Source organism: Coturnix japonica, chromosome 9, assembly GCF_054131305.1.
Source record: "Coturnix japonica strain WE chromosome 9, WE-NBRP24, whole genome shotgun sequence".
Taxonomy (NCBI): domain Eukaryota; kingdom Metazoa; phylum Chordata; class Aves; order Galliformes; family Phasianidae; genus Coturnix; species Coturnix japonica.
In genome coordinates this window covers 17,830,294-17,854,450 of record NC_140671.1, presented here as the reverse complement: position 1 = coordinate 17,854,450, position 24,157 = coordinate 17,830,294, and the positions used below count along the sequence as shown (strand labels likewise).

Sequence of the window (24,157 nt, the reverse complement as noted above, 5' to 3'; positions counted from 1 at the left end):
CTAAACAGACGACTAAATGAGTTGTGCTCTTTTGAGAATGTTTGGATTCACTTTCTCTGAGAAGAAAGATGTTCTCATAGCAAAACTTCCCCTACAACTGCCGACTTTCTCACAGTACCGAGGATTTGGGAACAAATAAAAGCTCGGGTTATTATATCTTAAGAAAGATGAAGGCTGAAGCACATAAGTAAAATAGAAGAATCAAAATATATTGTATTACAACTTCCCAGGCAATTCTGTGACTACTGCACTTGTAACAGTGACCGTACAAATCCGTGAAATGTTACTGTTCTTGAATAGTTAAGTGTTCTAGCCTGCAATTCTAAAACTGATGCTACTAAGTAATTGCAATACCGCTTGTGTGTGTTAATTCCTTTTGCCAATCCCACAACTCAGCAGTTTTTACTGTTTATTAGGATAATGCAACTGTGATAGAAGAGTTAAGAAAAGAACTGGCTGACAAAGATGACTTTATAAAGGAATTAAAACAACGCATTAACCACAGTAGCCCTCAGTGTTTGCCAGAAATACCTTTACTTGAAGAAAGACAAAGTAGAAGGAATGACTCTGTAAATGAAAAGGTATGATTATATTTATAGAAAGTCAGTACTTAACATCTTGTTAACCCCTTTTTGTTCTTCTGTTTTCCTAGGAGATACTGGAGCTGGAATCATTTTTCTTAGCATATAGTCCTTTAACTACATATTCAGTGATGAGTACTTGTATGTTCTTTTTGTCTTCCACTCAAACATGAGCTCTCATCTTCTCAAAAATATTTTATTTACTAGAGCACCATCTCTCTGTGTACATTATGGAACTTTTCCATGCAGTTTTCCATGTATTCGTATGTGGATGCTGAAGATTAGGCAGAGGTTTAGCCTTTGGTGTTCTAACATAGCAGCTGTGAGCGTGCAGAGTATGGGGGGAATGGATGACAAAACGACCAGCGTTACAGATTTTGTCCCTAAATAATGTCTCGCTTTCTCTCTTTTGGAGGCAGAATACTGCCTGAGACTGTTAGTGAGACCCAGTAGGGTGTATCTGAAGATCACACAATGAATAGATGTTACTACCTTCCCACACTTGTGCTGTGTTTCAGCTTACGTGTTCATGTGGCGTCTGAGCTTGAGGTTTTACACTGTAACTTTAGAAAACTCGAGATATTTTGGAGGTCTAATGCATAGCCTAATCTTTACTCCTTTTAAATATTTACAGCCTAGGAAACAACAAAGCAAAACTAAAACTGGAGAAAGTATTCCATTAAGATGCAAAGCTGAAGACAATTATTTGTCACGTCGATGTTCTAGGAGCCTCACTTCATTAAATGAATCTGAGGTTAGTATGAAACTTCAGATCTGAAAATGTTGTGATTGTATTGCTTTTGATAAGGAATGAGTAGGAAAAGATCTCATGTTCTCTAAACAATTCCCAAGTTTTAATTTATTTATCCCTTTCAAGGTGATCAGATCACCTGTTTTTATAGCCTTTGATAGGAATAAAAGCTGTTGAAACAATTGTGTGATGAATTTTTGTCAGGTGCTGTTGAAAACTCTCCTCATGTTAATGCTTATGAAGTGGATCATGATTAGATAAGTTACTTGGAAAAAATTCATGGAGCCACTGAAACGGGCACAGCAAATTGAACTTATTTTCTTCCTCTGCAGGATTTCTGGATATTGTTTTGTTAGCAGATGATGTTAATCATTCCTATATAAGTTTTTAATTGCTAACTTTCATAAAATAGCAGTTACATATATTTTAAAAACAAAGTATTTATTAACCAACTTAATTCTTGGAAATACAGTGGGTGGTGATACTCCATTCAGATTCTTAGCAGAGCCTGATAAAGTGGCTCTGACTACTTTTTGTCTTTCTACAATCTTTGGTAACTTTTTGAGAGGAAGAAGACTCCCCTCAGGGGGTCGGAACAGTGTAAGTAGTAAAAGCTGCTAGTCTGTGTTTGGGACACTGGAGTTTGCTAGTTACTAGCAGCAGTAGAAGCAGCCATCTCCCATTTTCTGATGTCCCCAGCAGCCTGTCTTCCATGTGTTCAACCAGCATCTGAACTCATTTTTGATATGCTAGCTGAATTCCTGCCATAGAGAAGGAGGAGTCCAGGTGATCTCAGTTCTGACTTTGTTGTTCCTGTTGAGAAAAACAGGATTGGGTGGATTGTGGACAGTAAGTGCTGCTGGGGAAATGCATACTGACATTTCCCTGTCACTTAGCTGTGCATTTGCTGCCATTTGACCATGAGCAGGTACATGATAGCCTTCAGCTTAAGTACGGTGTCATTGCTTGAATGTCTGTATTCTCTCCAGGGAAAAGATAGCAATAGCGTGTAATGGCTGTACTGTGTAATGATTTGGAGGGAAGGATATTGCACACTGAATAGTTGGGAAGAGAAGCTTTAGTGTATTATCGTGTGCTTTTGTAAGTGAAGCCCTTGTATTAAACTAAGGTTCATATCATTAATATGCATGGCAGTTATTAAAAACAGATGTTCACATGTGATAGCAGTATCCTTGGCATGGTCAGAGTATGAGTAGTAGATTTTTCCCATCTGTTGTCTTCTGTTTTGTATGTTTGTTTATTTTACGTAATTAGAACAGCTTATGTAAGAAACAACTCCACAGCTTGGGAGCTACTATTAAAGAAACTACTGCCTTATTAAGAAACTTTAAGAAATGTATGCCTTGAAATAGCTGAGATTTTGACAACTCCCTAAAGGGTATAAAATTGTCTGCATTACTTGCCGTTGTGGTATCATCAGCATAATGAACAGAGGTGTCAGTAGTAAAGCTCAAAATGTCAACTTAAAATAACGTTGAACTAAAATGAAGTTTAAACAATGCTCTTGTTTCTCATGTTCACATCTCTGTTGAACAGAAATCCGGAAAAGACTACTTCCTGAGAAAGCGAGTACATGCTTCAAGACTGACTAAAAAGAAGGATGAAACACTGCAAGAAGTTGGAGATTTTATTCAAACCTCTCCTTCTATTATACACTCTAAAGGTTGGTGTACAATAAGTTTTATTCCATATTTTCTAGACATTGTAGAATGGCTTGTTTCTGCTGTAGGCTATTAATGTATGTGTTCTTAGAGAACTTGTCTGCCATGTTAAGTTGTCCTTTGATTTATGAAGTAAATGCATTTATTCGTCTCTTCAGAGATTCATTATTACATTTGTGAAAACCTACAAGTATACAGAGAAAGTTGGTTCTGTCTTGTGCTTCTGTCAGCACGAAAGTTAGGCCTGTTGTTTAACTCCTGCTGAAGTTTCTGACTTCCAGCGACTTCTGAGCCATGATTGTCTTTCATACTCCATTTTAATGCGTGCTTTAAGCTGCCGTACCTGAAGCTATAAACTGTTTCAGCTATAGAAGCAATAAAGAACCTCGATGAACAAATACAATTTCTGAGTATTTTCACTTAAATTTTACGTGTCATTTATAAACCAAGTTTGTTACGAAGCTTTTTTTGCATTCAGTGATTTAAAGACTCACAAAACCAGTAAGTTGATTGGTTTATGTATCAAAACAAATTTCTTCTAGCCAAGAAGCTGATGTCAGCAGTAAGTTCTCCTAAATCAAACGAACCTGAAAGTCTCGAAGAAGGAGAGACCAAGCCAAAACGATCCAAAAGGAAGCTGTATTCCACTGTCGTTTCTGGCCCTCTAGATATACCTGCTTCTTCGGTAAGCGATTATACTGTAGTCTTGGCTTAAAATAAACTACTAAGGAGTCCAAACAGACTGGAGGTTTCATCTATTTGCAGGAGGAGGTTGAAAGTACTGAGGTATTTCTTTATTCTACCAAGTCATTCTTGTTGGTCTTCCTGCTGTTCTGTTTTAGTTTGTCCTCAAAGATCTCTGTGTTTGGCTGGCTTACAGTTTACTAAGTAGGTGATGTAGCAGTCACGGAGATGTCTTCTAATTTGGAATCATAGATAATTTCAGTGTGTTGGAGTGGGATTATTCTACTACACGCTTTTCTAGAGCACAACTTAGACAGCTTTTTAGGTATGCTTAAACTATGATCTCCTGTCTAAGCCAACTTGCAAAGGATCTGATGTGCCAGTTTCATGACTCTGTCGGCAGCTATTGTGCTAAGAACATTCTTGCTCTGTTGGAACTGCATCTTTTAATTATATTAGAGTCCTTTTTCTGTTCAGCATAGTGATCATTTGCCCATACTGTAATATCCCTCTGAATTTTTTGATGATTTGACGAATGATAGGGGCAGAAACCAAAATGTTATTTTTTTTTGTTAGAGGATGAAGAAGATGAGACAATTTCTTCTCTCACTGTAGTTCTGAGAACATGGAACTGAACCGAGAACTGAAATTCTGGGCAAGTCATAGCTACAGGGATTGAGGCTAAAAATGTTTTCTGAACGCTTCATGTTTCACAAAACAAGTATTATAATACTCTTTTGAAAACAAGTATTTCAAAATGAAAGCTGCCTTCAGGCTTTCCTCAGATGTGTGTGCTTTCTTAAGATAAACAGGATTTTGTACATTCTCCATATTTGTTCCTTGTGATTAAGCTGCATTAAAATGATCTCGGTATCCCATAGTTTTCTGAATAAAATATAATAAGCAAATGCCATTCTGAAATCCATTTAGGGGAAGAAATATGTTTGCGTGGGTCAAGAAGAGCTTGTCAGTTTTGTGTGAAAAGATGAGTAACTTTTGAAATGTTTTCTTCAGGTATCTGAGGAACAAAAGAAGGAAAGTGATCATCTGATCATCAAGCGACGGCTGAGATCCAGAACAGCTAAAAAACCTTGAAGAAGCATGTTTGTTCCCCTTTCTCAGGACATACTTTTATCGTATTATTAAAACTGGTTGTTAATAAACAGTAACAGTTACTCCGTTGTGTTCTTAAATTTGTATATAGGTGTTTGTTGCAGAACGGCGGGAGAAAAGCAGACGACCACACCTGTCACTGACATATGATCAGCGAATCTCATTTATTCCTTGGCTGCGTGTACCTTTATAATACGGATAATTAGCTCATACATATTGCAAAAGTAGAGCTCATCACTGGTTCCCAATTACATACCATCCCCGAATATCTTAACAGCTTGTTGTTATCAACTGAAACCTACTCCCTTGCTGAGTTCCCAGAACCATGGCTAGTTTCTAACCATCCCAGGGCATCCTGTTGTTCTTGCTGTCCTTGCAGGTGTTATGGCTGCTTGCTTAGCTGCACCATGTTTACGACCCTTCTCAGCTAACTAGCTGTAAAAAACACTCTCTACATTTCCCCCGTTTTCTTTTAGGCTGAAAAAGGGTTTGATTTAACGACCGATTAATCATATTTAACAAGCAGTTCAGTTCATTTGTTCAATCAGTTCTCATGTAGTTTTATCCTCCTTCGTAGCTGCTGTTCTGTGAACTTCTCATGTGAATCCATGACGGACGCTCCGTAGAATTCTTCTTACAATACTGCCTATAGAATAGCAACACTACTTAAATTAATAACATAACTATTATAACTCAATCAAGGCCTCGATTGACAATACTCTAAAAGTGAAAAAAGAGACAAGTCAAATACAACATAACAACATTACTGTTAAACCCACTAAGAAGAACAAACATGTTTGTACTGCAACCTAAGTTTCTGTAAACTGAAAATAAATCCATGAGGGTCCCATTGTGTTAATCTGTAACTGATCAGGAAAAGTCTTCAATTTTCATATACTCTGATGTATTGATTTTAATGACCACTAAAATTTGTGCAATAAATGCTTTTAAGATGCTCATAACCATGCTCTACCGACTGACTTATCCGGGCTAATAATTGATTAATGATCGTGCAATTTTATGAAGTAGCATGTCAAATAGAACCAATTTTAGAGGACAAACGTACTAGAGTATCACTAGGGGCATTATTACTTATTGACCCTTGAGAAACAGCAAGCCATGTTGGTGGTGGATGCGACAGGTAGTGCCAGCAGGGCGTCCCCTGCTTCAAGGTGCACATTTCCTCTCTCACCCATCACAGATTCTCTCTTGCATTCAGGGTCTGAAGGATTTCTTCCAGTTGTACACCATATCCGCATGGCCAGTGCGTGATATAGAGCCCAAGTGGAACACCTGCTTGGAAAACAGAATAAACTATCAAATTTAATTCTATTAGCATGCACTTTTGTCTAAAACGATGCATGGTTATATTTCAAAAATCCCAATTAGTTGGATGTAAGAGAGGTATCTATTCTATGATACAGGGTCATCTCTTTGCCTGGGATTCCTTTTCAGGTTTTGTCTTTGCAAATTAAGAAAAGCTAATTAATAGGCTAATAACATCATAACCAAACAGTACTAAAACATTAAAAGAGCTATTCCTGTAGATTCTAGCATTGATTAGATCAAATCCTGTTTAATACACATCTGATCTATTACTAAAATAGAAGAAGCACACAACATCCTAGCTAATGCCTAAAACTCTAAATCTTGAGACTGCATTGGTAAAACAGAAAATCACACACTATGTCAAACTATTACTAATGTTATCTATAACACAGCAAGTTACAAAGCAATACCACTAAGTAAGAAACACACAATTACAATTACTATAAAGGCTGGATGCTATTTTCTGCCTTCAGATGAGACCTAAGATATCATGCTGGATCCCACACAGGGCCAGTCCCTGTGGAAATACGAGCATATTCACAACCCCAAGTTGTCAGTGGTAGGGGACAGTCCCAAAGTCCTATGGCCATATTCCAAACATTAACCATAGGCTGTTCCTTTAGCACTGGGGAAGCCTCAAAATGACGATCCACATAAGCTGTATCTCTATGAACACGATTCAAAAACTTCAGCACAAGCAAAACAAGCAAAACCTTACATAATATTTTCAAAAAATTCAGCACAAGCAAAACAAGCAAAACCTTGCATAATATTTCTTGTAGCATGTCTCCCATATTCCCCCTTTTTTGTTTAATAATAAGAATGGATTTCAATGTTTGATAAATGTGCTCAGTGATAGCTTGTTCAGTGGGAGAATGAGCAATGGCTGTAGTATGTTTAACACACACTTCTTGGAGGAAAGTTTGAGTGGCCTTAGAGGTATACGCAGGCCCATTATCTGTTTTTGTAGTATGTGGTATTCCCATAGCAGCATAAGCAGATAACCAGTGTTTACGGGTGTCATGACTGTGTTCACCTGTATGTGCTGTGGTAAATACGTAAGAAAAATTAGTATCTATTGTTACATGTGCATATTTTAGACAGCCAAATTCAGGAACGTGAGTGACATCTGTCTGACACAGTTGAAGAGGTGCTGTGCCACATGGATTTGTCCCAATTTGAGGCAAAAAGATATTAGTCAAATTATGTAGCTGGTATTCAGTCATAAACATGGTGTATTGCATAAGAGAGAGGATCATTCTTAACACAGTTTTCCAGTTGTGAAGGGTCATAGAGTAACTGTCACTGTTTGCAACCAAAAGATTGTATGTAAAGGCTGACTGAACTCCGTATGTTCTCGCTGACTCCCTTAGCTCCTTCACTGCCTCATAAGGCAGGGATTCCCAACGGGGGACCTGATTCGGCTGATACAACATAGGAAAGGCTTGCAACATGTCAGCATCACCCCTTAATATTGTTTCTTTTCTGCCTTACTCTAAGACATCACAGTACGCTGTAGGGAAATTTGTCATTCCTGCTCCAAACAAAGTATCATCAGGCAACGTCGAGGATCACCAATTCTTGCAGAACGGAGGGAGAAAAGCAGACGACCACACCTGTCATTGACATGATCAGCGAATCTCATTTATTCCTTGGCTGCGTGTACCTTTATAATACGGATAATTAGCTCATACATATTGCAAAAGTGGAGCTCATCATTGGTTCCCAATTACATACCATCCCCGAGTATCTTAACAGCTTGTTGTTATCATCCTGAAAGATACTCCCTTGCTGAGTTCCCAGAACCATGGCTAGTTTCTCACCATCACAGGGCATCCTGATGTTCTCACTGTCCTTGCAGGTGTTATGGCTGCTTGATTAACCGCACCGTGTTTACGACCCTTCTCAGATAACTAGCTGTAAAAAACACTCTCTACAGGACCCCACAGATTACCTTCAGAATTCAACAGTTCTGTTTCCTTTCTGAGTGCATAACAACCTGAGCAAATGAATTGAATGACGTGGCTTGTTAGTCCGGTAAAAACTCTGCTGTACACTGGAACTTGGTCCATTTGTAAGCAGGACTTTGTCCATCTCTGCAGGACAGCAGAAAACCCTTTGTGCTAATCATGATGCCAAGAAGCATAATGCGGCAAATGGCAGATGATCCAACTGCTTCAGGTGTTCATTTCCTTAAAACTGAGAATAGTTTTGGACTGAGAGTTTGTAAGCAGAACGGAGCTCTTAAAGCTGTCAGAGATTATTTCTGCACTGTTCAATTCTATCTGCATAACATACACAGGATCTCAGAACTGCGTTGCTTGAACTGGTGGAACTTGTTGAAGTGAACTGGGATGAGCAAGTTTTAGAACTTAGTCAGAGTGCAGTAAAAAATGGATAATCTCATGAGTATTAAGGTACAGGATTGCTATTTCTGCACTGAATTTGTTTTTATTTTACATGGCTGTGATCTGAAAGTTGCTTGAAATGCCGTCACCCAGGCACTGTTGTGTAATTGAATTTCATACATGATAGGTCCTGAAATATCCTGGAATCTAAAACTCTGACTTGTTTTAAGTCTGCTGCTTGAGTATAATCAGGGTCATAGTGTCTGTGTGCAGTGTTTCTTTCCCTGTAATGCTCCACATCATTTCATTTTGGGAATATTGAAGGAAATGGACTATGTGCCATAACTGTTGTTAGAACAAAGTATGTCTGGTGTGATCTTATGCATAGGTTCTGTAACTGCTCTTCACAGCTCAGGTGTTTGACCTTCCTTTTGGTGAAGTGATGAAATACTGCTGGTTTCTATTTGTGCTTCTAGGCACCTTGAAGCTCTTAGGAATAGAACAATTGTCTCCAGTTCTTTTCAATGATATCAGTAACAGCTCGAGTGCTGCTGCCCACTAGGTAGACCCAAAGAAGCGGATTACAGTGAAACAACACACGAGCTGGACCTGCGTGAGGATCACTTTCAAGACAGTGGCTCTGTTGCTTGAAGCCTATTTGCTTCTTCCTGCCGCCACTCTATTACCAAATATCAACAACCTCTTTCATGATTCAACTTGCAAATGTTTGACTCTAACCCTTGTGTTTCTATGCCTTCCTAGGTGATTCGAGCCCTTGTCAACCCAAAAGATCCAAACTAAGTAGTGATGTGCAGTGTGTTTCCATCAATGGAGAGTTCTTATTAAGCACGAATTGCTGCAATTTGGATGACAGCCTTCCACATGGTATCAGTGATGGACACAAGGGGCTCATCCACGTTCATGCTCTCATATCTCCTGGCTCTGCTGAAGATGCTGACCTGAGCCTGCCAGACACAGCAGTCACCTGCCTGGATTGTGACCCAGCGCCTTTGCAGTGCTGCCCATCCCAAGCACAGCCCGAGTGCCCCAACAGCAGCACCACCATGCAGGAGCAGGGCAGCATCAGTGAGGTGAAGCTGAGCATCTTAGATGGGGACTTAGAGTCAGGCTGCCAGTCCCAGGCACCAGGCAGCAACACAAGCTCTGAGCCACTCTCATCTTGACAAGAGGAGTCCCATCTTCACCCTTGACCTCTCAAGCCCTCCTGTCTTTTATTGAATAAAGTCACTCATGCTCAATCATCGCCTTGACTGAATTCCGAGTCTTCATTCACAGGGATTGGGATGAATGCAACAAACAGCAAGGCAGCTCAGCTTGCAACACTCTGGCTGTGGGGTTCGTGCAGGCAGAGCTCTGGGTTCCCATTTTGCCTGGCTTTGGGATGTCTGCAGCAAGATCTCTACCATTTTGTATGGCAGCAAATAATCTCTAGCATCCAGGTTGCTGCTCATGATAATTCCAGTCTTCCTGGCTGTTGCTTTGTGATACTTTTCAAAGCCTTTTGATACTCTTTGATGCCTTGGCTGCTCCCTAACACCTCTGTCCTCCTGCCGTGTTGACTCATGTCTCCCACTTTTAAGCTGGCTTTGCAGATCATCTCCAGCCCTGTCATCATCACGCTGCAGCAGGAGGTGCTCACCTGGCCCAATGTCTGGCAGTACTGCTTGTTCTGCAGATGAGCAGCTGCCTCCTCATCTCTTCAGCTACAGTAGTTTTTCTCAGGGCAGTTAGATGCAGTCATGCTCCTCTGGATTTGGTGTGTTAAATCCATGCTGCATGGCAGCAGTCAGTGCAATACAAAGGTGTTCTGTGTGCCACAGCATTTCTCCAGGGGCTGCCAAAGGTAGAAGCACAACACAGCACCATCCTTCTGACAGTAATGTCTGTGAGTGTTAGACATGTGAGCACTGCATCATCCCCAGCGTGTCAGTGCTTTTCCACACCAACCTGACTCTCACACTCTGCACTGAATGTAACTCTACTCTTGTGGAGACAAATGCTTTCTGTCACATCCTCCATCCCTGCAACCATTTGTCGGTAGGCAGCTCTTGCAGAAGAATCAAGCAGCAGAACCTTTTGCTCACCCTACAGCATGCAAATGCTATGAAAGCAGAAATAACCTGGCATGCTCTGGGTCTGCAAGGCTGCACAGATGGGAGAGGTAGATTGTGTTTTTGCAGTGGAAGTTTCCAGTATTTTCAGTACATAGTGTAGGCCCTAACTGAATGTATAACCCTCTTGTAAAACAGCTGTATAAGTAGTTTTTCCACCAAGAAAGTTGCTGAACAGAGTTAAGTTCAGACTGGGGGCATTCTGACATGGGTAGAATTGAGACAAGCACAAGATAAATACGCAGGGTGGGTAGAGCCCAGCACAGGACAGAATGAATGTACTGACTTTTGGAAACATTGCCCTTCTCTCTCCACAGAAAAGTACGAGGCAGACCTAAAAACAAGAGGTTGGTAATTGACCTTATATGGAAATGAATCCTAGCAACAGTCTCGAGGAGTCTGTGAGCCTGTGATGCTCAACCAATGAGAGCCATGAGAGCATCACCTGCATTGGGTTTAGGGCACAGAACTGAATTGATTTCACTGACTGGTGTGCAATTTCTCCCTTGCCAACAGGGGATGTGCGCGCAGTATTGCAGTAATGAATAAGCACTGCTGCTATCGCTGCCATCTTTGCCTAACTAGAAATCTTTGACTTTGAGAGTTTCTCACACAAGGGAAGAGGGTAAGAAAGTAAAGAGGCACAGAAAACTAAGGGAAACTGCTCTTCTTTATCTTATCTATAAAAATTGATACGATGCTGTTGTGCATTTTTTTTTTAAATTTTATTTTTAATTTTTACCCAGTGTCATTTAGATTGTTTTAAAATATCCACACACCAAAATCTGACTACCAAGCAAATGTAATGAAAATGAAATGAAGGTGAGTTAGCAGGAAGCACAAGGCCATATTATATTAGGCTCTAGCAAATTTACAGGCAGTCACTGCACTCAGAGGTAGATCTGAGTTGCACATTATATGATTTCCACAAAGATTAAGGAAATCTGAAGCTTTCAATATATTTTTTTTGTTCTTTTTTCATTTCATTTTTTAAACACCTGACCCAGACCCCAACCCTTACAGGAGCTGTAAAGACAACAGCATTAACCCGCAATGTAACTCTAATCCTAACCCTTACCCTGATTCTAAAATCGTCCCTAACTCCAAATGTAACAACAAAAATGATGCTAGAAGTTTGTAGCAAAAGGAACCTTAACCCTGATCATAATCCAAAAAACAATCATTAAGGTAACAATAATCTTTACCTTAAGAGTAACATTAATCAGAGCCCAGATGATGCCTGCATCCAATCAGAAGCATGCTTTGTATTATTTAAGAGTTGTATTTTTTCCAATGAACTCTCTCTATTATCACTTTTATAAAGTAACAGAGTCTGTTCTTTTTCTCCTGACACTGTGCCTTACTCCTGACATCCCTGAAGATGACCCAGATAGGGCACCATCAAAGTAATGCTAATAGTAATGTCAACCCTAAGGGTATCTCTAGCCTCAGTGTTAATGGGACGCTCACAACAATCCCAACAGCCTTAAACATTCTGGTGGTGTGAAAGAGGTGCTGCCTTGCACATGCTGGGCAGTCCCATTGCCTGTTAAATGCAGGCGGCAGCGTAGAAACATGATGCCCGTGGTCAGAATGCCCTGTGGCAGATCCTGGCACCGGAAAACTGACCGGAGAACCATGAGAGAACTGACAACAAATCACTCGACATCAGAACCGACCCAGTGGTTATTTACAAGCCTTGGGTGACCCAGACAGGATCTCAGAGTGGTGAATGTAGGTACAGAAGTTGTTACTACTCTGTTTTCTTCTAAAAGCTGCTCAGCTGCTTTGCGTTTCAGACCATCCCTGGCTTCACTGTGTGCATCTGTCCAATTGATACCAGGTGTTTTTTCATCTTGGAAGTTGGGGGGGGCGGGGGAGAGGGGAAACAGACATCAATTCAATTACTCATTTATTTATTGACAGACATTCACATTTGCTACGTTTGGAGAAGTTTTTATTTGTTTGCTGTGGTTTGGTTTTTTCTTTTTTTATTTATTTTTTTCCCCCTTCCCTCCTCTTCCATCTTTGTGTTCTTCCCCTATAATCAAAAGAGAACGGATCCCCAGGGTCTGTCCCGCAGACGTTCTTTCCGTGGTCTCTGCTGCCACCTGTTGGCCAATACACGGAACTGCCACTGTTGGGCATTTGGTGCCGCAGGAAGCACAACGCAGATCTGAGTTCTGACCGGTCTACGCAGCAAATCCGCCAATCTTTATTGTGATAAGCCCTCCACATGGCATTGCGCATACACTCGAACACGCAACAGGCACAGATTTCTCCTAACTCCTTGAGGAGCAGGCAAGCAGAACAACTGAGCGCACCACTGCTTGTGATTGGGCCACCCCCATCATAGAGATGTGTGTTAGATCTTTTACCCACCCCTGGACTGGCCTTGTTGTTTAACGATAACCTCTGAAATCTGAGTTACTGGTTCTACCACCTGTAGTGTAGAATAGGTAGCCAATAAATGCTTTTCAACTGTGATGTATCTTTATTCTGCTCCATGCCAAACCTGTGACCAAAACCTCATAGGGGTTCACAAAGAACTCTGGCTCTGCCAGAGCCCCCATCCAGACCCTTCTTGAATTACATTCACATCTAGTTTGGCTGAAAAGGTTGGACTGAAAATACTCAGTGCTTGGGCCTGTTTAACAGATATTTTTTCCTGATTATGCTGTCCATCGATCTTTTTAAACTGAACTCCTGCTCTAATCTGGTCTTTAAACATTTGTTGTCTCAAGACCCTAATGGGTCCAGACTGGATTACCTTAGGGGCTGGACGCCTAAGTCATGGCAGCAGATGGTTCTCTGACCTTTTCACCACCATTCAGAGCCTGCATCTGGCCGTAGGCACTCTTGTCTCCCCATCAATTGGGCAGCCTGTTGTATTACAGCACCTGAGGGCCACTGCGGGGTTCAGTATGGATAACATAGACCCATCCTGATGTAAAGGTGATGGCTGTAGGATGAGATCCCTCGTTCCTGATGAAAAATTTATTGACTGGGCTCTCAAAATCATGTTCATAGATTGCCTCTTTCATGCCTAATTCTCTAATATAATTTTGTTAGTCCTCCATAGAGGACCACAGGCTGATATTTAATGGTATGTCATTCTTATTTGGCCATGTTATATGACACACAGCCATAAATCATTCACTGATCAAATGGCTATCCTCATTATGTTGGACAGAGCATACAGTCTTTGCCTGAGGGCAGGGTGAGTAGTAATGGATGTCAGTTTTGAAATTTCCAGTCCATTCACCACAGTGCTTTCTGCCTCCATGTCCCATAACCAGAGCAGCTATGCTAGCATGCTCTCTTGGTTTCTGTCTAAACCACTGTACTATATCCATCAGTTCAGCTGCTGTATTATGGGCAGCAGGGTTTGGGGGGTTGGACACTGGTCAGGGCACTCCCACCAGCCTATCCTGCATTTTTTTTTTCATTTTTGGGTTACAATCAGTCAGATCTCAAATAGATCTAGTCCAAATGGAACCTCAAAATCTGACCATTTAGTGCCTTCATTTACAGAGTCCATTTTATACAGATTTCCTTGTACAGGGTCCCCATGGTCTTCCAGAGAGATGTTCCTGATCTTCCATAAGAGAATGATTGAATTAGGTTTTTTCCCCATCAAAACTGCCACCTGTCTTTCCAGTTTTTCAACACTGTCATTCAATAGCTGATTTGCATCAGCCTGAGCCTCTTCAGTTATGTTCAGACAGTTCAAGGCCAACAGCAGTGGCCATGCCACCATGAAAGCAGCTAACTCATTCTCAAGTTGTAAGTATGTCTTTGCTAAGACCATGGAAATACTCAGTCAGGTGGGCCAGGGACTCATGGACCCTCCCTCCGTCCCACACAGGGCCCCATTTTTCAGTGACAGAAGCAATGCTGCATTTTGAGGATCCTAGGAATCCCAGGACATGCCCTGACAAAAGGTCATACAAAGGGGTAGTCTTTCCCCATCCAAACAACCCCATTGATATTCACAGAATCACAGAATTGTAGGGGTTGGAAGGGACCTCCAGAGACCATTGAGTCCAGTCCCCCTGCCAAAGCAGGTTCCCTACACCACGTTGCACAGCTCGGCATCCAGGCAGGTCTTGAATATTTCCAGAGAAGGAGATTCCACAACCACCCTGGGCAGCCTGTTCCAGTGCTCTGTCACTCTCACCATAAAGAAGTTATTGCACACGTTAGTGCAGAACTTCCTATGGTCCAGTTTCTGTCTGTTTCCCCTTGTCCTGACTCCACACATTGCTGAAAAGAGTCTGGCCTCACCACTTTACCCCCCACACCTCAAATATTTATAGACCTGGATCAGGACACCTCTCAGCCTTCTTTTCTCAAGGCTAAACAGACCCAGTTCCCTAAGTCTCTCCTCATAGGGGAGATGCACCAGGCCCTTCACCATCTGTCACGGGTTACTTAGATTTACCTATGCCCGTGACAGGGGAAGCCACCCCACGCCCCCCCCCGGGGCCTGGAAAGGAGGGGGAAAAGGGGAGTGGGATAAAACAGCGACAATCTAAGGAGGAAAAACTTATTTTACTAAATATGATATCGAAATACAAGATAACACAATATAATATAATTAAGGCTAACAAAATCGAACGAAACAGAGAGAGAGAGTCTCCGAAAACCGAGAGGCCTACTGTGAACTCTAGGCGACACGGCTGGAACGCTTCCCACTCTCCGAGAAGTTCGAGAGAAGAAGGAGGGCACTCCAGCCTGGGAACGAGATTATATAGAGTCCTGGTCCCGTGACTTATTGTTACTCCTGTTGTTCTCTGGGATATGTAGTCTTCTTCTGTGGACTGCACATTCAACAGAAGTATCCATACTTGACATGATGTTATGATGTGGAATACTGATAGCAAAATTACAAAATTACAAAACCATGACATTCCACCCCTTATTCTACATTATTACATCATGGTTAATATATACATATATACATATATATACACGTATGTAAAATTGTGATAGCTAAATAGTAGAATTGCATGTAACATAACTAAATGTACAACTATAATAACTAAAATACACTACACATGCAAACATATATATATATATATAGATACATAAAATTATTGACTGCACTCCCCCAGCATCAAATTCCCTTGTGGCACACATTGAACATCCCCATCCTTTTGCATTACCCACTAAGTGCACCCAGGTCCCTGGGCAAAGACAGTTCCACGGATAGGTTTGCCCTTTCCAGAAGCTGGAAGGACCCAAACAGCTTTTCCCAACATGTTCTTTACATGTATAACAGGGACCTTATCTCCTTCTACAGTGTGTAGGGGGCTAGATTGACTAGGACCATCACGATTGACAGATCCTCTAGTATTGACCAGCCAAGTGGCTTCTGCCAGATTCTTCTCCCAGTGCTTAAATGTTCCACCACCCATTGCTTTCAACATAGTTTTCAACAACCCATTATATCGTTCAATTTTACCAGAAGCTGGTGCATGGTAGGGAATATGATAAATCCACTCAATGCCATGATCTTTGGCCCAAGTATTTATAAGAGAATTTTTGAAATGTGTCCCATTATCAGATTCAATTCTTTCTGGGGTGCCATGCCGCCACAGGACTTGTTTCTCAAGACCTAATATGGTGTTTCGAGCAGTTGCATGGGGTACTGCGTATGTTTCAAGCCACCCAGTGGTTGCCTCTACCATAGTGAGTACATAACACTTACCACTGCGAGATCGTGGCAAGGTGATATAATCAACCTGCCACACCTCCCCATATTTATACTTTTGCCATCGCCCTTCCTCCCAGAGAGGTTTCATCCTTCTGGCTTGTTTAATTATGGCACATGTTTCACAATCATGAATAACCTGCGCAATAGCGTCCATGTTTAAGTCCACCCCTCGGTCTCTGGCCCACTTATATGTTGCGTCTCTTCCTTGATGGCCTGAGGTCTCATGAGCCCATCGAGCTAGAAATAATTCGCCCTTATTCTGCCAATCCAAGTCGATTTGAGCCACCTCAATTCTAGCAGCTTTATCTACCTGATGGTTGTTTTGTTGTTCTTCAGTAGCCCGACTTTTGGGCACATGTGCATCCACATGACGCACCTTTACAACCATATTCTTTGTTCGGGAAGCAATGTCCTTCCATAGTTCAGCGGCCCAAACAGATTTTCCCCTCTGTTGCCAGTTATTTTGTTCCCACCGCTGTAACCACCCCCATAAGGCATTTGCCACCATCCATGAGTCAGTATAAAGATACAGCATTGGCCACCTCTCCCGTTCAGCAACATCTAAGGCCAGCTGGACAGCTTTTACCTCTGCAAACTGACTTGATTCTCCCTTACCTTCAGTGGCCTCTGCAACCTGTCGTGTGGGGCTCCACAAGCAGCTTTCCATTTGCGATGCTTCCCTACAATGCGACATGATCCATCAGTGAATAGGGCATATTTCTTTTCATTTTCTGGTAATTCGTTGTATGGTGGGGCCTCTTTAGCACGTGATACCTCTTCTGCTGGTGATGTTCCAAACTTTTTATCTTCAGGCCAGTCCATGATTACCTCTAGGATTCCTGGACGATTGAGGTTTCCCATTCGCGCTCGCTGTGTAATCAGCGTAATCCACTTGCTCCAGGTGACATCGGTAGCATGATGGGTGGAGGGAACCTGTCCTTTGAACATCCAGTTCGGCACTGGCAGTCGAGGTGCCAAAAGGAGCTGTGTTTCAGTCCCGACTACTTCGGAAGCAGCCCGAACCCCCTCATACGCGGCTAAGATCTCCTTCTCAGTTGGAGTGTAGCACTCTTCAGACCCCTTATATGATCGACTCCAGAATCCCAGGGGTCGGCCTCGGGTCTCTCCTGAGGCTCTTTGCCACAAACTCCAAGTAGGGCCTTTCTCTCCAGCAGCAGTGTAGAGGATGTTCTTTACATCCTGTCCAGTCCGTACTGGCCCCAGGGCTACAGCACGGGCTATCTCTTGTTTAATCTGTTCAAAAGCCTGCTGCTGCTCAGGGCCCCATGCAAAATCATTCTTCTTCCGCGTTACCTGATAAAGGGGGCTTACAATGAGGCTGTAGTTTGGAATGTGCATCCTCCAAAAGCCTACTGCACCCAGGAAAGATTGTGTCTCTTTCTTGCTAGTTGGTGGAGACATGGCAGTGATTTTGTCGATCACATCTGCTGGGATGTGACGACGTCCATCCTGCCACTTTATACCTAAGAACTGAATTTCCTGGGCAGGTCCTTTTACTTTGCTTCGCTTAATAGCAAAGCCAGCTTGTAGAAGAATCCGGATTATCTGCTCTCCTTTTGTGAAAACTTCTTCTGCTGTATCGCCCCACACAACAATGTCATCAATGTACTGCAGGTGTTCAGGAGCACCACCATGTTCCAGTACAGTTTGGACCAACCCATGGCAAATGGTTGGGCTGTGTTTCCACCCCTGGGGCAAACGGTTCCAAGTATACTGAATGCCCCTCCAGGTGAAGGCAAACTGTGGCTTGCATTCTGCGGCCAAAGGAATAGAAAAGAAGGCATTGGCAATGTCAATGGTGGCATACCATTTGGCTGCTTTTGACTCCAGCTCGTACTGGAGTTCCAACATGTCCGGCACAGCAGCGCTCAATGGGGGTGTGACCTCATTCAGGCCACGGTAGTCTACTGTCAGCCTCCATTCTCCACTGGCTTTACGCACTGGCCATATGGGACTGTTAAAAGGTGAGTGAGTTTTACTGATCACTCCCTGATTCTCCAACTTGCGAATCAAATCATGAATGGAGCAAGGAATCCCTGTTGGTGCGATACTGCCGTCTGTGCACTGTCTTTGTAGCAATCGGTACCTGCTGCTCTTTTACTCGTAGCAGCCCCACAACAGACGGGTCCTCTGACAGGCCAGGCAAAACAGACAGCTGCTTAATGTTGTCCATGTCTACAGCAGCTATCCCAAAGGCCCATCGATACCCCTTAGGATCCTTGAAATGCCCCCTTCTGAGGTAATCAATACCCAGTATACATGGAGCCCCTGGGCCAGTCACAATAGGATGTTTTTGCCAGTCTTTGCCAGTGAGGCTTATTTCAGCCTCCAGCACAGTCAATTCTTGAGAGCCCCCAGTCACTCCAGAAATATGGATTGATTCTGTCCCTTCATGACTAGAGGGCATTAGGGTGCACTGTGCACCGGTATCCACCAGCGCCTTATATTCCTGTGGTTCTGATGTGCCAGGCCATCGAATCCACACAGTCCAATAAACTCTATTATCCCTTTCCCTCCCCTGACTGAGGGCAGGGCCCCTCTATTGGTTACCTGTGATGACTGGAGCAACTCCACTGGTGGTTGGTATGTCTAGCAGTTCTTTCACCCGTGCTCGTAGTGCAGAAGTAGGCTGATCATGCCACTTCCTCATGTCTTCTCCATGGTCACGTAGGTAGCGCCACATGGAAACACGCGGTGCAATCGTACTGTTGTTCTTTGCTCGAGCTGGGAAGCGTGTGCGTTTAACAGCTGAGACTTTTGATGATGCAGGTGGGGAGTAGGACTGGACTAGTTTGATCAGATCCTTCATTAGACCTGGTGGCCCGTACAAGGATTGACCTTCATCAGTTGTTTCTGATACTATTACAGGATCATTACAATTAGTTGATGGAAACAATTTCTTGCACATTTCATCTACTCGGTTTTCTAGCCGTGAGATGGCAGAAACTGCGGCATGTAGTTGGGGGAGCTGCTCATCGATGGTTTGAAGCATTATAATCAGCTCAACAACTCGGGGCCATCTGTCCACGAACCCTTTAGATCCTGATACCAATGACTGTGCAATTCTCTCTGGTGCTGTACTTGTGATTTTCTGCCACATGTCAGGATCGGCCCTCACTCTCTCAGGGTCAAGTTCGCTTGGATCAGGGCTGTACAACATTTTCGCCATGGCCAATTCCCTCAGGCGCTGAATACCTTTTTGGACGGTATTCCAACTATCAAATTTAGGCTTCAAAGCATCCTTATAGGGGTACCTTTCTCTCACGGCTTCTAACAGCCGCAACCAGAGAGTGGCAGCTCCATCCGAACATCTGCTAATCCCTCTGTCGATACCTGCATCTGGGGCAATGCTTCCTAGTTGGCGAGCTTCATTACCATCTAGAGACAAGCTGTTGGCCCCGTTGTCCCAGCAGCGAAGCAACCAAGCAAGGATACCTTCATCTTGACGCCGTGTGAACTCCATTCTTGAGCCTTGGATTTCAGTCAGCTTCAGAGGTCGACAATAGGTGATTTCCTCCTCATCATCAGTCTCTTCTTCATGCCTCTTGGTTTTTGCCTTTGCTTTTTTCGGTACTGCTCCATGCCCGGCACCTGGGTCTTCTGCAGCCCCCCCCTGTGCTTCTCCTTCTTTTCGTTCTAGACGCATGGACACCCGTTTCCATTTCTTGCCTTCCACAGGGGCAACTGATATTGCTACTGATGCCTCCTGTGACTGATCAGAATTAACTTGGGCTTGAATCTCAGATCGGAAACTCTCTCTCTCCAGAATAGTATGATACAAAGCACGGTATGCATAAGCCAAACCCCACATAAGGTTTACCTCCTTAGATCTCTGACCCAAATACTCACTTAATTTCTTAGGGTCCCTTAGGTGTTCAAGAGTGAAATCCCATGACACTGCGGGTCCCCATGCTTCTAAGACTTTTCCTAAACCTTTACATATTCCCTGCCAGTCATCATTCTCTGGTTCTGGAGGGGACTTCCGCATAGAACGAATGCATAGGAACATATATGCATGCATTGATAGTGATAACATGAATGCAAGTATGAACCCTATCTCAGTTATTGAAAAGCGTGTGGAAATCTGAGAGTACAACCTAAATAAAAAGGGTTTTTTTAGCCTGTACAATGAATTAAACATGGTGGTGTTTGTAAAATTGCCTGTTCCATCTGGGATGCAAGTATTTGTAAAATTGCCTGTTCCATCTGGGATGCAAGTGTTTGTAAGATTCACAATTCCATCTGAGGTGTAGATGCCAAAATTCTGACCATACCACATCTCGTAAAAGTACCAGGCAGGTGTCTCCATCAGTATCCACCTTATTAGGCTATATATCTGCACAATTCCACAACACCAAATTATGGTGTTAATAGTTGACCAATACTTTAAGAAGATCATAATTGCTTTCAATCCCTTAAACAGAGCAACTGGGATGAAGAGTGGATTCATAGCTGGCAGGCTCTGTAAAAGTCAGAGCTAGCTAGCTTTGCTCTAAGGGAGAAAGAAATCCCTTTGTTTTCTACACAAAAGTTAGATAGCAATGCTGAGAATGTGCAGCAGCCCTTAATGTTGACAATTTGTCTGGTATTTCAAGGTCACGTTCTCTGTGAGGAGCTACGGAAAGATAACACTCCCAACACTCCCGTAACGAAGCTCTTTAAGAGCAAAGAGAGAGTTGTTATAAAAGCTAAAAAGCTCTATGCCCGCATCCTCCACCAAAAAATCTGTCACGGGTTACTTAGATTTACCTATGCCCGTGACAGGGGAAGCCACCCCACGCCCCCCCCCCGGGGCCTGGAAAGGAGGGGGAAAAGGGGAGTGGGATAAAACAGCGACAATCTAAGGAGGAAAAACTTATTTTACTAAATATGATATCGAAATACAAGATAACACAATATAATATAATTAAGGCTAACAAAATCGAACGAAACAGAGAGAGAGAGTCTCCGAAAACCGAGAGGCCTACTGTGAACTCTAGGCGACATGGCTGGAACGCTTCCCACTCTCCGAGAAGTTCGAGAGAAGAAGGAGGGCACTCCAGCCTGGGAACGAGATTATATAGAGTCCTGGTCCCGTGACTTATTGTTACTCCTGTTGTTCTCTGGGATATGTAGTCTTCTTCTGTGGACTGCACATTCAACAGAAGTATCCATACTTGACATGATGTTATGATGTGGAATACTGATAGCAAAATTACAAAATTACAAAACCATGACACCATCTTAGTGTCCCTCTGCTGGACTCTTTCTAAGAGATCCCTGTCTTTTTTTTACTGGGGAGCCCAGAACTGGACACAATATTCCAGATGAGGCCTCACCAGGGCAGAGTAGAGGGGGAGGATCACCTCCGTCGACCTGCTGGACACGCTCTTTTTAATACACCCCAGGATGCCATTGGCTTTTTTGGCTACAAGGGCACACTGCTGGCTCATGGTCAATCTGTCGTCCACCAGGACGCCCAGGTCCCTCTCAGCAGAGCTCCTCTCCAACAGGTCTACCCCCAGCTTGTGCTGGTGCATGCAATTATTTCTACCCAGGTGCAAGACTCTACACTTGCTTTTGTTAAACCTCATCCGGTTTCTTACTGCCCAGCTCTCCAGCCTGTCCAGGTCTCGCTGAATGGCAGCACAGCCTTCAGGCGTGTCAGCCAATCCTCCCAACTTCGTGTCATCAGCAAACTTGCTGAGGGTGGTTGTTGATGAAGATGTTGAACAAAACCGGACCCAGCACAGACCCCTGGGGGACGCCGCTAGTTACAGCCCTGCAGCCAGACACTGCACCGCCAACGACAACCCTCTGCACTCTGCCAGTCAGCCAATTCTCGACCCACTTCACTGTCCACTCACCTATCCCATACTTCCTCAACTTTGGTATAAGTATGTCATGGGAGACTGTATCAGTTATAGAGGTTATAGAGTTCAATTCCTGTAGTCAATTTGGCGGCCCAGGTGGGACCAGCTCTGTTCGCTGCAGGACCAGCTGAGAGGGAGACACTTTTGGCGCACCCTGAGATTTCTCTGAAGGACTCCCTTCCTCACCTGATCACTGCAGGGACAGACAAGGACCACCCATAGGTGGACCAGGTATGTGTATGGTAAGTGGAGCCCATATGTCTTGAGGAGACATCCTACACAGTTTACAGCCATACGTGCTGCTCCCAGGGAGGTGAGCTCATGGCTTTGGTTGCCAGCTGGGTAGGAAGACTCCTTGGGTGAGTTCCTATGAAAGGGAACTGTATGTCATATGAATGGAAACAAGAACAAATACTCTCTCCCAGGTGGTTGGCAATAGGAGGGACCTAGGCTGGTCTCTCCTGCGGGTATGGGATATAGTGGATAGCCTGTCAAATGGTAGCCTGGGTTCTCCAAGGTGTAATCATGGGGCTTATAGGTTGTATGTTCAATATTATCATCTGCTTTAAGTGTTTGGTACCGTGTGTCAAGCCGACTCTGGGAAAAATATTAACGTTTGCAACTGATCGACCAGAGTATGAGTGTTATTAAGATTCCAGCTAGAAAACGTTGTCAGCATTGTGTAGTATGAATAAACCATGGTTTTTGATCTAAATGTCAGAGTGAGTGTGGTGTGAGTGAGACACAGAACAGCTGCAGGGTGAGTGCCGAGTACCGATCCGTGTTTCCTTCCTCCTGTGAGGGAAATGGCCAGACACGGACAAAGTGAAAGACTGTGTTGTCTGTCCACTCATATGTACTTTCTGCTTGTATGTAAGAAGACGGGAGTTTGTACTCTGTAGATTAGTAAGATGGTCCTGAGGAGAGGTGTACATTCCACCACCAATGAGTGTCAACCCATTTATGTAATACTATGTACTGCTTGCGAGGAAGTGTGTGAGGGAGGTGGTTCAGTCAGTGCTGGTTCTGTGGCACAGTGTTTATAACTGAAGAATACAGACTGTATTAAGGGAGTTTATGTGAACTGAAGAACTGTATTGTTTGACGAACTGTTTTGATGGTATAAGAAAGTGTAATTGTTAATGATATATGAAAGTGTACTTGAGGGAATGTGGAAGTGTATCTGAGCATAGAAATAGAGGAAGCATTTACAGAGGAAAAAGGATTAAAGTGAGTTTACTTGCACTGACATGAGAGCAACACCCTGCACCGCTGCCCTGTGAGCTGAGCAGAGCAGAGCAGAGACACAGTCCCCATGTATCAGGTAGTGTTATTCTGCTTACCAAATGAATGAGTTCACTACAGAAGAGGCAAATCTTCCCCTCTGCTCAATCTGTGGCATACTCTGGAGTTCAAGACATTGCAAAGCTATGGCACATCTACTTTCTTTCAATGATGACACCTTAGTGTGCTCTGGGCTCTCATTTCAATTGCATCTAAAGAAGTCTACAGACCTCCAACCCATTGCCCCAGGAAATGCCAGGAGCCAACATGAGAGACAGGACCTCTCTACCACTGGTCTTGTAATCAGGGCTTGACCTGTCTGCTTCGTAAGGCAAAGGAGAGGTTTCTTAGCATGCCAGTGCCTTTGCCTGCCTGTAGTCATGGCTTCCAGTTATCTTCTCTAACAAGTCTGTTGGGAAGCTTGCTTGGTAATGTTCCTCAGTGGGCCCATTAATACTCCAAGAAACTTCACTGTTACTTCTGACTTTGTCTTGTTGAGCACTTTGTGCAAACTTCTCTCTGCACTGTAGGCTGATGAACTCAGCATCAAATGCACCCTGGGACCATTATAACCTAAAGAATCTCCTGTGCCTTATGCCATCTTGTTATCTTCTTCAGGTTATCAGAACTTGTTCAGCAAAAAGGAGGGATATCTGCAGAG

The 24,157-nt window shown here is 43.2% G+C and overlaps 1 protein-coding gene across 1 annotated transcript in view; it reads left to right on the top strand.

Moving 5' to 3' along the window:
• The window catches only part of LOC146759719 (kinesin-like protein KIF20B), a 123,821-nt gene that overhangs the window by 1,434 nt on the left and 98,230 nt on the right, over positions 1-24,157 (top strand). The window lies entirely within an intron of this gene.